The sequence below is a fragment of the Channa argus genome, chromosome 5 (genome assembly GCF_033026475.1).
Source record: "Channa argus isolate prfri chromosome 5, Channa argus male v1.0, whole genome shotgun sequence".
In the NCBI taxonomy this organism is placed as follows: Eukaryota; Metazoa; Chordata; class Actinopteri; order Anabantiformes; family Channidae; genus Channa; species Channa argus.
The window spans coordinates 4,915,640-4,931,567 of NC_090201.1; the positions used below are offsets into that span (position 1 = coordinate 4,915,640).

General features: G+C 37.0%; 1 long non-coding RNA gene and 1 pseudogene across 12 annotated transcripts; both read right to left on the reverse strand.

Moving 5' to 3' along the window:
* Nucleotides 1–78: 78 nt before the first annotated feature.
* LOC137127346 (bactericidal permeability-increasing protein-like) lies at nucleotides 79–3,406 on the reverse strand (annotated as a pseudogene).
* A 252-nt stretch (nucleotides 3,407–3,658) lies between these two features.
* LOC137128074 (uncharacterized) lies at nucleotides 3,659–7,645 on the reverse strand. 12 transcript variants are annotated; one of them, XR_010914505.1, is made up of 6 exons: nucleotides 7,351–7,645; nucleotides 6,681–6,735; nucleotides 6,543–6,591; nucleotides 6,075–6,179; nucleotides 5,604–5,915; nucleotides 3,659–5,170 (listed from the first exon to the last, which is right to left on the reverse strand). It is a non-coding gene; the product is annotated as an uncharacterized lncRNA (long non-coding RNA). The 12 variants fall into 12 exon arrangements; XR_010914502.1 differs by having other exon boundaries at nucleotides 6,309–6,591; XR_010914503.1 differs by having other exon boundaries at nucleotides 6,891–7,645.
* Between the last annotated feature and the right edge of the window lie 8,283 nt (nucleotides 7,646–15,928).

Consider the following 15,928-nt stretch of genomic DNA (forward strand, 5'->3'; position numbering starts at 1 on the left):
TGCAAATGAGGCAAAATTAGACTGCAACGTTCATTACGAAGACCTTTTGGCCCCATTTTCCCTTATGAGAACGAGTGTTGATTTTTTAGTAACTCACTTGTTAAGGCTGACAGCTCCAGCCAGCCTCATTTCACTGACAAACATCTGGGTGCTGACACTGGTGTCCTGTAAACAAAATTGTGAAAATTGAGTTTTTTTGTTTCCTTATAACCTAAAGCACACTAATGCTTGTTATTGTTTCAGCTGTGTAACCTACTAAGTTCAGGACAAAAAGAGGGGACAGTATGGCGGTGGGTTGGATGGCGTAGGCCGTCACTGTGCCAGTGGCCTGGATGGTTATGTTGTTGGGTTGAAAACTGATGATAGGAGTTTTCACCGTCTTCACCAGCAGTTTTATCATCAGGCCTGGGTAGAGCTTGTGATGTAGAAATTAAAGACTTCAGCTTTATCATAGACAAAGGCTGCAGAGTTGGCAATGAAGGCAGACAAACCCATGTACAGCATGTTGTTGTTCTGGGACGGCAGGAAAAAGAGTGTGGGGGAGACTGGAGGCTCCTGGTGCTTCCCGATGTTGTAAAATTTACCCTAAAGAGCGGAAGAAGAGACGATAAAGGAAGAAATCATCTGTGTCTTTATTCTTACTTTTTAGATTCTGAAATGCTTTACCTTTAAGTTCAACTCTATAGAAGACGATGACACCGTGGGCAAGGACACCATTGAATATTCAATCTCTGCATACTTGTCCACCTGGGCTAAAACTGCAGTATGGTAGAAAATCAGTTATATGTTCAGCATAATTGAATCGTCTGAATAATTTATGTGTTTTTGTTTACATATTTTACTACCAGAAAACAAAAACACTCACCATCCCTGACTACACATACCAAGATCAGGACTAGTTTTGGCCCAAGTAGTCATATTTAGTCATTTTGTTTCATAAGTTATACATATGAATCATTTTATTATTCTTATTCTTATTCTTATTATTATGCATATAATCTAAACTATTTGTCAGAACAAAGCATTCAGTGAAAAGACTAAAGATTGTCAAATGGAAATCAATGCACCACTTTAGAACTGTTTACCCCTGCAGTCCACTTATGTTACAATCTTTTATTTCAGTTTTAAAAAGTCAAAGTTCATTCACACACATTTGGAAGGATTTATTTGGACTCATTATTCCAAACAGTCTGAGAACAATCTCACAAAATAGTGAAAAATTTATTGAGTATGAAACAGCTCTTACCTAAAGCAGCAGTTTGTTTTAGAACCAGTCGTCCTCGTTGGACTGAAAACAACACATTCTGAAAGAGAAAGTAGGGGTCATGACTTATAATTTGCTAATTCAATCAGCAACAAGAATCACACACAGTATTCGAGATGTTGAATGTCGTGCTGCTCTGATCTCATATAATCTTTTTAAAATCTAAAGAACTAACAGTGTGGGAAGAATGGCTTATCTGACTGCTGTTTGCAGTGAAAGCCACTTCTGATAGCTGGAACTTTAAAAGCTTAACATAGTCTCAAACTATTTTTTGTCTTTGCAAGTATTGTGGTGTTTTTTTGTTTCTTTTTTCTCTGCTTTCTAGTTCCTGGTATGAATATCCAGTAAAGAATTGTAGAAAATACCAAACATTGTTTTTTACATTGTACGTTATGCCAATATTTGGTACACACCCTCTGATCCTTCTCTTTAAATATAGAAATCACCTTCCAGTCTGCCAGTCCATAGGAATGTCCCCCAATCTACATGTAAAAACAAAGTTTCCAGAGCGTTCAGCATCTCAGGGTAAATCTGATTCTGACTGGATGCCTTGGTGCTGGGAAGGTTCTTCAAAGCTTTCAATGAATCAGTTAATCAATCAAGACAAACCCGTTGATTTGTAAACAAGGACATAAGTTCTTGCACAGCTATTTTTAATATCAACTAACAATTGAATAATTCAGTGCAATATGACCAATTGTCTCGTATAGTTTGTACTGTGCTCACTATGGTGCATAACCTGAAATAAAGCTGTGCTCATTCAAATCATCACAAACTAACTGACACACAGCTCTAATGGGTTTCTTGCATAGTGGACTGTGGAAGAAACGGACTAAGTTGGGGGCCCCACAGCAAATACTTTGGCTCCTTCAACATCAAACTGTACGTTTGTGTATCTGTGATGACTGAGAAGAGATATACATGAAATTGCTGTGTGTGTACTGTATAATAAGTAAAGAGTGAGGATTTCGTGCTCTGGCACTGATTTTTTAGGATCATTTAAGGATAATAAATTAACACCTAATCATTATTACACCTCATATTCTTCAACTTTATTTAAAATCCCAGGAATTACAAAACCATGTCAAATTCTAAGAATGTGCATCATGAAGAAACTTTCTTTAGAGCAGGACAAAAACTGAGAGGGGTGCAGTTTAAGAGCAAGTGATGCTGCTGCAGAGCTCTAGTGACATCAAGTGGCGAGTAGTAAACAAAGACACCTGAGTCACAACCGTGGGTCAAGGATACTGATCATCCATCCAGTTTAGTTTCATCTAAACAAATGTGCCGTATGTTCTTACCTGTTCATGCTTGTGGAGCCACACATCATTATAGTCACAATTTAGACCAAAATTGTAAAAGCTGTGTCACAGGTTATTTTCTAGCCTTGTCCATGCCATTAGCCTTACTGTACTCTTCAAATTAATAATAAAAGGAACGGGGATATGGTTTTGTATCACTCAACATTTATTTATATATAATATTAGATGTGTTGCTGTGGCGACCCCTGAAAGGGAACAGCTGAAAAGGAAAAGAAGATTAATATTCGGTGTGTTCTTAGTTATTTGTTCTCTGTGAAATATGAAACTTTGCTCAAACTAACTTCTTCCGTAGGTTTAGGAAATCACTATAGGTTCTGTTGTGAATTTTTATATATACAGACAAATCAACAGAGCTGTTGGCTTTCTGGCAGAGAATTAAATCTTCAGTTTTTCAAAAGAAGAAAGTAGACTGTGCTCCTGTAAAAGTCAGTGGGCATAACACTATGCTTTTTAGTTTTCGTGAAATTAATTACCTTAATTACTGTATGAAATATTAATGGGAGAGTTGGCTGAATGCTGGTTAAATACATAGCAACTGTTGCTATGCCTACTATTATTTAAATCCGCAGTATGACTCAAACCAATTGAGAAATCTTAAAGTGCAATGGTAAACCCACACAAGTGTTTCTACATATTTTAACCGATTAGAGCTCTTCTCAGAATGGAGTAGGCGTTTAAAGTGTGCATTTATTGCAAGACTGACATTTGTCTCACTCTGCTGTTATTTTCGCTGCATACAGTGCATGGTTGTACCTACATTAGGACCAATGTGAATAATGGTCTTATCATCCACAGTGTCCAGTGTCCTCACGTGGTTCATGTAACTCCACCAACCTTAATTTGTTGAAAACCCCTGCAGGACATTTAAACTCTCCCCTTTTCTTCAATGCTCCAAGCGTAGCTTCCCCTCACAACTTGTAGGAGGTTGATCTGTGTGTCTTTGACCTTACAACTGTGATTACTCTGACAAAACTCAACCTAAGGTTCCCTTTCAGGTTTTTCCAACCTTTTTAAGGTAATGATGCTATAAATGATATTCATTTGTCATATGGGGCTTGTAGGTTGGTACACTCAAAAAAATAAAATGTTCAATGAACATGATTTTATCATAGCACCTTTAATGCATCTAATCAAACCAAGTAAACACAGCCCGTCTTGAACATGTTAATTGAACACTACATATAGCTGTTGAGAAGAAATAATTTTATCATGTTCATCCAATCTATTATCATTTTGTTGTATTTAAATGTTTGTTTTTGGTTAGGCTAGTAAATGTATTTCTAATTCGCTCTACATCAGTAACCTTGTCCATTACCCTAAAATCCCTTTTGTTCAATGAACTAACAAGCCTGTTTCCTTGTCTCAGTTAGATTTAATTTAGTCAAATGACACAAAAATACAAAGATAAAAACAAAAACAGTTTTACAACCATTGATTAACATACATGAACAATGGCTTGTTTCCCTTAGGTCCATGTCATACATTTGTTGTACTGTGTGTTGTCATAGGCCACAAATTAGGATCGCAGTAACACTGTGTACATCCAATTTCAATGTTTAACACATAGCTGGAGTAAATAACAGTTAAGCAAATTACACACATTAGTCGAGTTTCAGTCAGTGTTTACAGGGTACCAACATGCAAGACAACTTGCCAAAGCCACTACATTTTATTAATCTGAGATGTGAGTGCTTGCAGATTCACGCCAAATATCAGTGGCACAGCTACTATTTTAGTAAAGTTAATTGCAAATGAGTATTTGTATTCTAATTTCATAAATGTAGTGGCTTTAAGAAACCAATTATGCATCTTGCAAAATGCTGAATTTGGTCATTTAGATATTAAAACAAAAACATGTTTTTTTTAAACAAGCCATTTACCAACAATACAGAAACAAACACAACATTTGTGTTTCAAGGCTTCAGACTTCAAGAAACCTTTTCAGTAACATCTGAGCTAAAAACATGCCCATCATAAAAGTATTTTAACATTTCAAATATTTTACACAAAATAACCAAGAGACACATGAGCAATAAAAAAAACTCTTAGGTACCAAATAATCAGTCTAAAGATACAACAAAAATGCCTTAAAAAAAAAAAAAAAAAAATAAGTATAGCCACTTTAGGTAACTTTAAAACTAAAATATATTAGTGTTTTGAGCACCACTAACCTTAAAGTATTTAAAACAATCGTCCCTGTGGTGTTGTATTCTGTCAATTTCATTGTGGCAATACAATAACTAGAACTTCAAGTCCACTCTTGAAGGTCAAAGATGCGTAACTCACTTTTGAGAAACTGAACCTTGGATGACAACCTTTGTCCATCAAGATTGAGAAAGATCTTCTGTAGGACTTAAAAAGTGCATTTGAGCTCTGCTGGGTAGCTTAGGTCCAAACAGTAAATGAGTCCAAATAACAGAGCACAAGCCAGTGCAATGTTCCCCAAGCAAGTGAGTACTTCCACACCTTCAATGAGGACACCAATGTCATGTGGGTCATCGTCAGGCAGCGCACCATCCTTCAGTATGACATACACTCCCATCACTGTTTCCTCCATGTTACTATCTACCTCAAGGTCTGTGTCCTGTGGGATTAAATACAAGAGGGGTCATTAAAAAATGAAATTCCATCTAAGCACATAAGATAAAGTGTAGCAAGACAGACTCAAAGATTTAATGAAACATGCATTCCAAATAATTAAAATTGAGGCTTAAATAAAACTTCACTCACACAAACCTCCAGCTATGGCCTAAATAACAAATGCATATAGAAATATCATTTTGACAGTGATATTGCTTACAAATGAAAATATAACCTTGTAAAGATGGTATTTAAAACAGAGCTGTATAGGTTTGTATAAGTTTACCCAATGAAATTGGTAGCGAGTACACATGCACCAGTTAGCAATCTCTCCCATGATAAAATCTAGCTTTCTACTATCTCTGGAGGGCTTTGAAGAACTAATACACTCAAATAGCAGAAGTACAGGGTATGTGAGTATTTACAGCGTAACTCACCAGATATTCCTTTACTAGTTTTTCATGGTCTTCATTCAGGTAGGCGCATAAAGACCTAAAGATGCAAGCTCTTCTAGTATGTACATTGTCATCCTGTGGGATCAGAAAATAAAATAAGAAAATGTATAAGAGAGAATGAAAAGGCAACAGTACTTGGGAAAAAATAAAAGCATAACACAAACCTCAGAAATGGCAAGCATGACCTGTCTGATTCTTCTTCCAGCTATACCGCCTTTGAATGTATTGGTCAAGCCCGGCGAAAAATGTCGAGAGTAGGGGGACAGTGGAAATCCTCATGAACTCCTTATCAATCTGTAAAAAATAACAATACACGTTAACTGTGTATACGAAAGAATGGAAAGAATTAGCATAGAAGACACGTTTCTTGCTTGTTTTAGAACTTGTTTTTCTGTTCTTCTAAATGTTTGTGGGTGAACACATTATGAGACACATGTAATACAGGATATGTACCTCCTTTGCAGTAAAGAGAGCTGGCCATCTGCTCTTAAAGTCTGCAATCATGGGTTGTCCTTGAAGAACTTCTTGTCTTCTGTATGAGAAAGTCTTCTCCATTTTCTAAAAGAAATTATAATAATTCAAAAATATGAAAATAAATGATTTCTAAAAAAAACAAAAAAAAAAACAATTATAAAAAGTATTGAAAATATTTGTCCTGAATGAGCAGCCAGCAAATACACAATTTACCGTCTCATTGTTTTTCAAATGGTTTCCAATGTGAGGGAAAAAGTCTCTCTCCGTGGAAATGTCTGTGCGTTCACATAACATGCATCACAAAGTAAATTATCTTGAGATCTATAAACATGTGTTTTAAGTGCAACCCATGTCTTAAATGTACATGGACAATTCAAATATATACTAAGATAATGACGGCTGCTTCCACTATATTGGCAGAGTCTGTAGTTTTTCAGTAATTTATACCTTCAATTCTGCTTTGTAGCACAATGCCTGCACTGCCACATACACATCACTGAAAGAAAGGGAAAAGGAAAAAGAATGTATTCAAAAATTTTTGATATAAAACTTTCATGCTATATTGTATCAAGAAATTTGACTTACCATGTATGAAGTGCTCACAAAGAGCATGGGGAAGGATTTAGATTACGATGCAAATCTGATAAAGAAGATGAAAGTTTTTTGTAATCTTTAGTAGTAAAAAAAACACAGAGCTTCTAACCACCATAAGTCATTCCATATTGCACCTACCATTACATTATACTCAATTATTGAGACAGAGTGCATGCAACTAAAGTCGTGGCTTCATCTCACCTTTCCAATTCTTTCACTTTTCAAATTGTGATTGTTTCAAAGTGTTATATGGCATCGTGCCACAAATTTTAAGTAAGATTGTTTAGCGTATAACTGTCCGATATACATGCACAGACGTACACAACCGAACTAAGAGCCTCCATGCTCTCCCATGCTGTCCGGCCACTTCTACAAAATATGTAAAGAGTAGCGCGGCAATTCGAAAGGTTCTTACCGCTTGTTTCGTTTTTCGCCACATTTAAAGTTATTAGTATGCTCAGCAGAAATAAATTTAGGATACCGACAGTTTGGCAGAGATTAAAGTTAACGTTCGGAATGTGGCAATAGACTGTAACATGTGCGTAAGGCTAAAGGTAGCATTAAACAAGATAATATTGCTAAAAATGTGTCCAATAACTACTTCTAACTAATCAGCAATCCCACAGTACTAAATGCGAACAGTTATTTATTGTGTACTTACCAACAAGTTCAAGGATGCCTGAAGATTCAAATCACCCTCTTTGACACTCCGACTTCCGGGTGCTGCGTTTACGTATTTCCGGAGGTTGTAGACATGCGCACTAGCGACTTGTTGTTTTAAAACGCTTCATGCTCATTAGATCAACAAGAGTTGATCTCATCCATGTGAAATTTCTTTCATTTATTTGCAACAAACATGATTCCATCATTACAGCTCAACAAACATATTATACTCTTATTTGTCAAACATGATTACAGTTTGCAAATCAAACACTTCACTTTTTGACTTTTTTGAGTGTACTGGTTGGTGTAAAAAGACTGGGCAAATCTCAGTGAACTTTTGAAGGTGAGCTTTGAGGTCTCAGGTGACACAGCATGAGAATGTCAGGAGGATTAAAAGGATTAAAAAGTGACATTACAAGAAAACAACAACGTGTTAAACATACTTCTGTACCATCTTTTATTTTTCTTGAGTGTGTTGCTGACACCAAACCTTTACTTATGTTTACAGAAGAGTTTTTCTTTTCACTTTTCAGCAAATTAACAAATGACAAATTGCAGTTTTTATACATTTTAGAAAAATCCCAACTTTTCATAAAACAGTTTTGAATGAAAAAACAAAATGCTACCTTTGTTCTATAAACCCACACATTTCTATTCAAATTTTATATATTCATGCTCTGCTTATATTTGTGGTCTCATCTTTCTCTTTATTATAAACTTTTCTTCATAATTTCCCATATGTCTTGATCTGTTTCAAGGTCATTGGATTGGCTGGGGTGATGAGAGCAGGGTAGGATGGTTATGAAATGTTTCCATGGTGTTGGAAGAATAAACTATACCGAACAATATGGTCCCACTGCACTCCCACACTGTGTAAGTTTGGAGGGCCTCTTTTAGCATTTTAGTAAATACATGTGTTTGCTTTCTTCTTGAGAATTATATAAGACATTTTTAAAAATTGAAAATGTGAAGATGAAAACCTCCCACCACCTCTGAAACTCAATAATTACCATGTTATAATTTATAGCATTTAATCTGCAACCGAAGGGTAATAGACAATTTCAGGTAGGAAACTAATGAAAAACAATTTGTACTGATAAGATTTCAATAGATTAGTTTAACATTCTTTGGTCAAGTGGGCTCTGCAGTAGCGTTTGGCAGCAGCCATGGACATAGACTCTACACATAAAAGTAAAAAAACATTTTAATAATTTGGGTTAAATGTCTGCTGGCAACAATCAGAAAATGTTATAGGTTGGCGGTGTGCTCAGGGAATAGGGATTGTAAACATTAATTTAAAATTGATGCCCAACTTATTAATTTATCATCTACAGGTTCAAAGTCACAGGAGTATAAGCCCATGTTTGTGCCCAGCAAGAGCTTGGACGGACCTGAACCTCTAAATGATAAGTTGTTTAGCTGATGGATGGATGAAGGTGTACGACATGATGTATTCATCTATTTACACCTTATGTGGACATGTGGCAGTAGAGCGGTTTTCTTTGGAGCACAGGTTCATTGGTTCGATTTCCAGTTCCTCCTGGCTACACGTTTGAGTGTCCTTAGCCAAGACACCGACGCCCAAATGTGAGTAAAATTGCTACATGAGCCTTTTGTATATACACAAGTCCAGATACACAGTACAGTGTACTTGACCCCTTTTACTGTTTTTTTAGACACACAGCAGCACTTTGAAGTGTAGTGGGTGTCAACACAAAAAGAGCATCTGAAGCACTCTGTTCACCTTTGGGGTATAAAACACAGGCTTAAAGATGCTCTGCAGCTCACTACAGAGGAGTTGGAAGTGCAGCGTAAGGAGGAGTTCACACAGAGTTCAGCTCCATCGTCATGTGCTCTTCTGTTGCCTCCCGGCTGTCCACACTCAGACCTATACAGAACACAGCCCTTTCTGCTATTTGTCTTTATCGGAGAGGGTAACTATTCCCACCTGCACGCTGCTGAAGAACAGGGCAGTCTGGGAGGTTTTTCGTGGCCGAGCCAGCGGCAGAATTTTAATTATTGCAATTAAATTTATACCATTGCTGAAATTCAATGTCATTTTAACTGACCTTTTCAATATCCTGTCTAAAAATAATTGAATGGGTTTTTAAAACGCATACGGAAGTAGTGATATACTGTAGTGTTGCATGTTAATCAGACATTTAAAATATGAATGTACTGTACTCACTGCAATCAAATATTTGCTCATTTTAAATTTGATGCCAGCAACACATTTTAAAAACTCTGGTAGGAACATATTTATTACTGCACTGCATTGAGTCTTCTGGGTTTGGAAACTGAGGAGAATAATTGCTTTAATTTTGAAAGCAACATTATTCCAATCCTCAATATAATATACTGTATATATAATTCACCATTAATGGAACCCTTGCAGATGTGTAAGAAACCCATGCCATGTACATTAATGCCCCCCCCACAGCATCACAATGCTGGCTTTTAGCTTGTGTGCTGATTACATATTAGAACTCCCTCTCTTTTGTAAAAGTAGCATGGCATCCTTGATTTTCAAATACAATTTAAAATTTTGGACGTGTTAGACCACAGGACAGAACTCAGTCCTTTTAAAATAAACTCAGACTCAGAGAAGCTGGCAGTTTTTCTTTACATGGAAGAGTTTTATCTTTCATTCATTGGATATAATGACAAGCTATATTAACTGACAGTGGCTTTCAAAGGTATTCCTGAGCCCACGCAGTGATTTCCTCTACAATACTTTCTGTAGTGCTGCCTGGGGTCTGAAGATCACAACCATTCATTGTTAGTTTTAGGCCTATTCCCTTTTCTTTAGATATTCAACATTTCACATGTTGTCTTCTACTATTTACATTAAAAATAGGTTTCAAATGATTTACAGGTCATTGAGTTTTCTTTTTATTTACATTTTACACCCATGGTTGCCTGGATCTTGACACTGTGACCTGCAGCACAGGTGCTTCCCAAGGAACAGTTCTATCTCCCTTTCTCTTCACCCCGTATACCTCTGACTTCAGGTACAACTCAGAGTCCTGCCACCTTCAGAAGTTTTCTGATGACTTTGCAGCTATTGGATATATCCAGGGTGGAGATATCACGGAGTATCGTCAGTGGTGGACAGTTTTGTTAACTGGTGTGAGCACAATCTTCTCCAGTTCAACATCAGTAAAACAGAGGAACTGGTGGTGGACTTCAGGAAGTTCTGGACTCCTGTCAATCATCTCTTCATATGGGGAGAGGTTGGTGGAGGTGGTTTCAGATTACAAATACCTGTAATAGCTGGACTAGTCTGTTAATGCAGCATCAATCTATAGGAAAACACAGAGCAGGCTGGATTTTCTTTATTTTCATCTGCAGCACCATGCTGTATTTGTTAATTTTTTTAGGTGGTTCCTCTTTGGCTTGGTTGAGCGCTTGGTGCTTTCCCTTTCTTTCTACTTTTATTACGGAGAACAGTGGTAACATGGCAACGCAATTTCCATATGGGATCAATAAAGTTCTTTGAATCATAACTCTTGAAAACTGTGTCGTACCCAAAGACATAAATCTGCTCATAATATGTGTTGCATGACTCAGTGAAAACCCTGGATCAACACATTGCCTCTAATACGGTGTCATTAGGAAAAACAAACCACAAATGCTGTTGGCTTTTCTAGGATCTGCTCAGAGCCCCCCCCCCCCTCCAATATTTGATTTTAATGGGGCCTTGGGGTTGTTTGAAGCAAAGAGCCATGTGAAATGACATTAGTGTGTAGCAGATATGAAGCCATGATATGAAGCCATGAAATAAAATGATCATTAAAATTGTGAAATTTCATAATAAAGACTAGTTTTTATTGGATCACTTTGTAGTATCAGTCTCCATATGTTTTTCCAACCTTTGTAGTTACTTTCTCATAGCACATGTGCTATTCTACAGCAATAATTAAACGTTGTATTTATAACAAAGCAAACTTCACTAATTATTATTGATTGAGTTTGTACATTGAAAACACTCACATGTCTGCTATCAAAATGGTTAATCTAAATCTGCTGAGAGGGTTTAAGGCCCCAGGCAGTGATTCAGTTTTAGCGCTTGTACATAGTCCTATATTTTATACAATATACTGTAGAATGACTGGATCCAGATTTCCTTAACGACCTGTTTACTGGCTTATCCAGTTAAAATATTGCCATGCACTGATAGGAGAATAGACAGCAGACCTTAAAAACTCATTAGAAAAACACTTTTTGCGCTTTCCAGGGATCAGTATGGAAAAACAAACAAACACTGAGTGGGTTCGTAGGGAGGAGTATTTTTGTGCAAGTTGGAGATTTTTAGGTTTATGCTGTAACGTGCTGCCAAATGTTTTGGTAGATTCATAAAAGGAAATACAGAAAACAGCTCATCTGGCACATTTTAAAAGGGCTGTTTGAACAAAATTGAAATCTTTGCATTGCAGACCTACTAAAAAAACGAACCCATAAACTTGTGTATCTTTAAGGAAGACTTTGGAGATGCTCTAGCAGTCAACTAATGTGATGGCACAGATGGCCTGAGCACCCCGTGGTCACACTGTGGGCAAAGTTATTACGCTTGTCTAGAGAATGGAAAATATTCAAGAACATCCTAACAATCAATTCAAAACCCTCAAAGTAGTGCATTTAAAAAAAAACACACAAATAGCCCGTCTGATATTTAGGTGAAAACATAAACTAACTGTATATGGAACTGTGTCAGATCACTGATTTGTGTTTGATCTTATCTTCTTACCTACAGCAAGAATGTGACAGAAAGACTCATCATTTACACTATAACAGACATTTTCCATGTTTAACTGCATGATTAACTTAGCAGCAGCTCCTCCGCTGACACTGACAGGTGATTTGATTTCATTCCACTGTTCAGTGAGCCGTGTGAATTCCCCAACAAAGGTGGAGGCAAACACGGGGTTAAATGTGCATTTTCTTGCATGTATCATCTCGTAACATTTTATGTTAATGACTCCAAATGGCAATGAGAATTAATTCAGACTGTACTCTGAAGTGATGCAGCAGGGCATCGGTAAAATGCAAACAGCGTGCTCTGATTACAGCCCAGGTCTTTGATGGCTTATCACCAAACGATGCCAAAGGGACACTTTTAGCATGAAATGAATTTGGCTTTCACTAAACAGAATGTCTGCTCACTGCTGTGTGGGAGACTTTGGACAGAAATGTCATTTTTCAAATATGTATTTCCCATTTGTGTATTATATTTCCTATCACTGGCTAAAGATGTTGGAACATTTCCCTCTGTTCCAGCTCCAATTTAGGAAGACTGGAAGAGACTATAGCAATGCTGGCATCTTTGTGAGGCTACATTTACTGCTGACATCAGCATTCTGACTCACAGGGACAGTGTGAACATGCTAATGTTTAGTAGCTTCAACGTCTTTCATGTTCACCATGTGAGATAGGCGTGCGCGTCAATGAGTGGAGCTGCAGTTAACATGGATGTCTCTCCAGATTCTTAATTTAATCAGTTCCTCCATCAGTCCAAGTGGATGTTCCAGGTGTACTACAATTTCTTTCTGGCGTTTCTGAGATGTCCAGTTTCCAAGAAAGAGATGTATTTGAGGTCCCAGTGAAATTTATTTTTCAAATTGTACAGAAAACAAATTAGATATATGTTTTGAAGGTAAATACAGGGTGCAAGGGTCCTGTACTCATCTTACACCAAAATTATATTCAGATGTAATCACATGAGTCAGTAATAGCCAAATTCAATCAATGTTGTATAATGCAAATATGTGAATTATGTTTTTAAAGTGCATGTTTCTCTCTCTTAGGCTCTTGCACACAAATGTAAGTTTGTTTTTACTATTTGCTATAGTTTTATTATATCACTTTATGATGTTTTTCCTTGTAAATTCTGAATTAACTTGATGTGATTAGATCTTAGTGTCATCAGCTTAAAAACACTATGAATCAAAAGTCAATTTCACTTGCTGATGAGCCAAATCAAGTCTGACATTGCTGAAGGCCACAGCAGGATGGTGAAGAGGGGAATTAGGAAAGTTGCCTTCCAGAATCATAAGAGGCTGAGCCTCATATTGACAGGCGTCCTCCCACTGAGGTTGTAAACTGGTCAGTGCATCAGGCAGCTGAGAAGTGCAGTGAATGTTAATCAGTCAACTTTGTGCCAGCAGAGTGATAGCTGAGCACAGAGAGACATAAAGAAAGGAAACTGGTAGGGGTGCATCGATTAAAAAAATCAGAAACAGTTTGGACTGTGGCTACGGGGGAAATCCCTAACTTTCAAATTTCTTTGCCATGTAAAGCTCTACACCAAATGTATAGGCACAACCACAACTAACATGCAGTTTCTGGGGAATCGAAATGATGTGATATACATTGCAATTACACTATGTAACTTTTAAAACAGTACTTTCTTCCTCTAGGTTCAAAAATGTTAAACTCTTTCTTAAAACAGAGGTCAGGCACACATACGGGGATTAAAATATGGTTTGCTTGCTGTAATTATTTCTCCTTTTTTTACTGGTCATCGATGGATCCTTTCCTAAAGCCCTTGTTAACCCACCTTGCCAGCTCAGTGCTGGCTAAGGTTCTGTCATAGTTGTTAACTTTTTGTAGTTGTTGTTTCATTTTGTTCTTTAAGTTAAACGTGTCTCAATGGGTAGCACATCGGGTTGGAATGCAGAAGGCTGTGGGATTGAATTCCACGCCACCAGGTTTGGCCCTACCCAGCCACGAATGGCTGCCTTGGTGCCAGGCCCGACCCAGGCCAACATGGGAGGGTTGCATCTGCCAAATCAACGTGCGGAACATGTTCCTCTGTGGCAGCCCCTGAAGGGAAAAAGCCGAAAGCAGTTAATATTTAAAATTTAATGGGTTTGTATTATAATATTAGCCTAAAACATTTTTGTGACGATAAAATACTATAAATTCTGTAACATTGTACATCACGAATATTGGTTGATACCAGAAGTTTTCAAAACATTGTTTTTACTTTGTGTAAAAATTACACAATGTCTGTGTTTCAAATAAAGTAGAACCACAATGTGGCACTAAAGTCTCACATCCTCAAATTCTTACCATTATGTTTTAAACTTTTTTGATGATGGATGATGGATACTGATGGCACATTGAATTTTGGAGGTAATGTGATTGTATACAAGGTCAAAGAAAAGACAAGAGTTAATGCAATAAATGCAAAATTGCAATGGTGTGTGAACTAAGGTGAAAACACAACAGCTCTAGTTGAAATTGTTTCAGCTTGAGCAACTAATTTACGCTCATCCTGAGGCTGTATTCACAAAGACAAGTAAAAGAGACGGAAACAGACTGAAGAAAACAGTCTGAAATAACCTGAATTCCTTTTGAGTTGTGGGATCATTTACTATAAGCTTGTTTTTTTTGCCACTTGAGGCAATGAAAACGACTCCTGTGTGCTGTCACTCTAATGAGTCAACTAAATGGCAATTCAAGTTGGAAAACAGGCTACATGCACCAATACTCCTAAAAATACTTATTGAACTGTCCAAAGAGTTTACAGAAGTACTTGAAGCTTACTTGTGATTTTGGCCATTTTATGCCAAATCTTACAAACACTGACACATGACCTTTTTGTTCTCACTGTCAGACATTAAATCAGACTAAACTTTTTTCTGTTTTAGGTCATTTAGAATTATTAAAATTATTTCAATTTGCTAAATTCCAAAATAATGATAATTTTTTATTGCTTTCAATTACTTTCCTGCCAATTGCACCTTATTCAGCTATATAAGCAGACATCTACCAGTTACTGTGTGCATCAGTTAGTAGCTATCGTAGGTTGGTGGTGGGCAGGTAGTTTACAGTGATTTTAAAGGATTGTTTTAGCTGCCAAGGGACATAGCGTTGATGAAAATGGAATTTATGGGCCATTCGACAAAAGATGCTGAGAAGTTCAGCAAAGCTGCGGAGACCGGCACAGTCAGGGGATTTTCCTTTTCTCTGTGGTTTGTCAAAGGGCAACTATTCATGTGATCTAGTCATGTGTGGGATGCAAACTTAACCCTAAACTTAATGCAATAACAATCCACAATTTGCTATTACAAATGTTTTTTCATCAGTGTTTGTGATGAAGAAACATTTGTAATAGCTGAATGTACATTGTACAAAATATTATGTCTATGAAAACATTTGTGGTTCTTCTTGTTTTAACCTGTACCACTCTACGGGGGTCAAATTATTGGGAATAATGTGAGATTGGCGTTGTATCTCCTTACTTTGGTAATTTTCTAAATTGTTTGCAGCCTGGATTAGCAGGTTTGTCAGGGCCATAGACCTCCATTTTTGTTTAGAACTGATAAAAAAACACATCAGACAGACGCAGAGCTTAACTGGGTTACATGTTTCTTTATTATCAAACATGTGGTGGAGAAGTTAGATTTCCCAAATGCTTTGAAAATTTCGGTAGAAGCAATTCATCGCTGGTTTTAGTCTCTATGAGAACTGAGGACAATACCATTAATTTGGAAAAAAGTTATCCTTTAACAATGTGCTTACAAACATTGTGTTCTGGGGTGAGCAACTCCAGCATGGAAGTCACTGAAGTT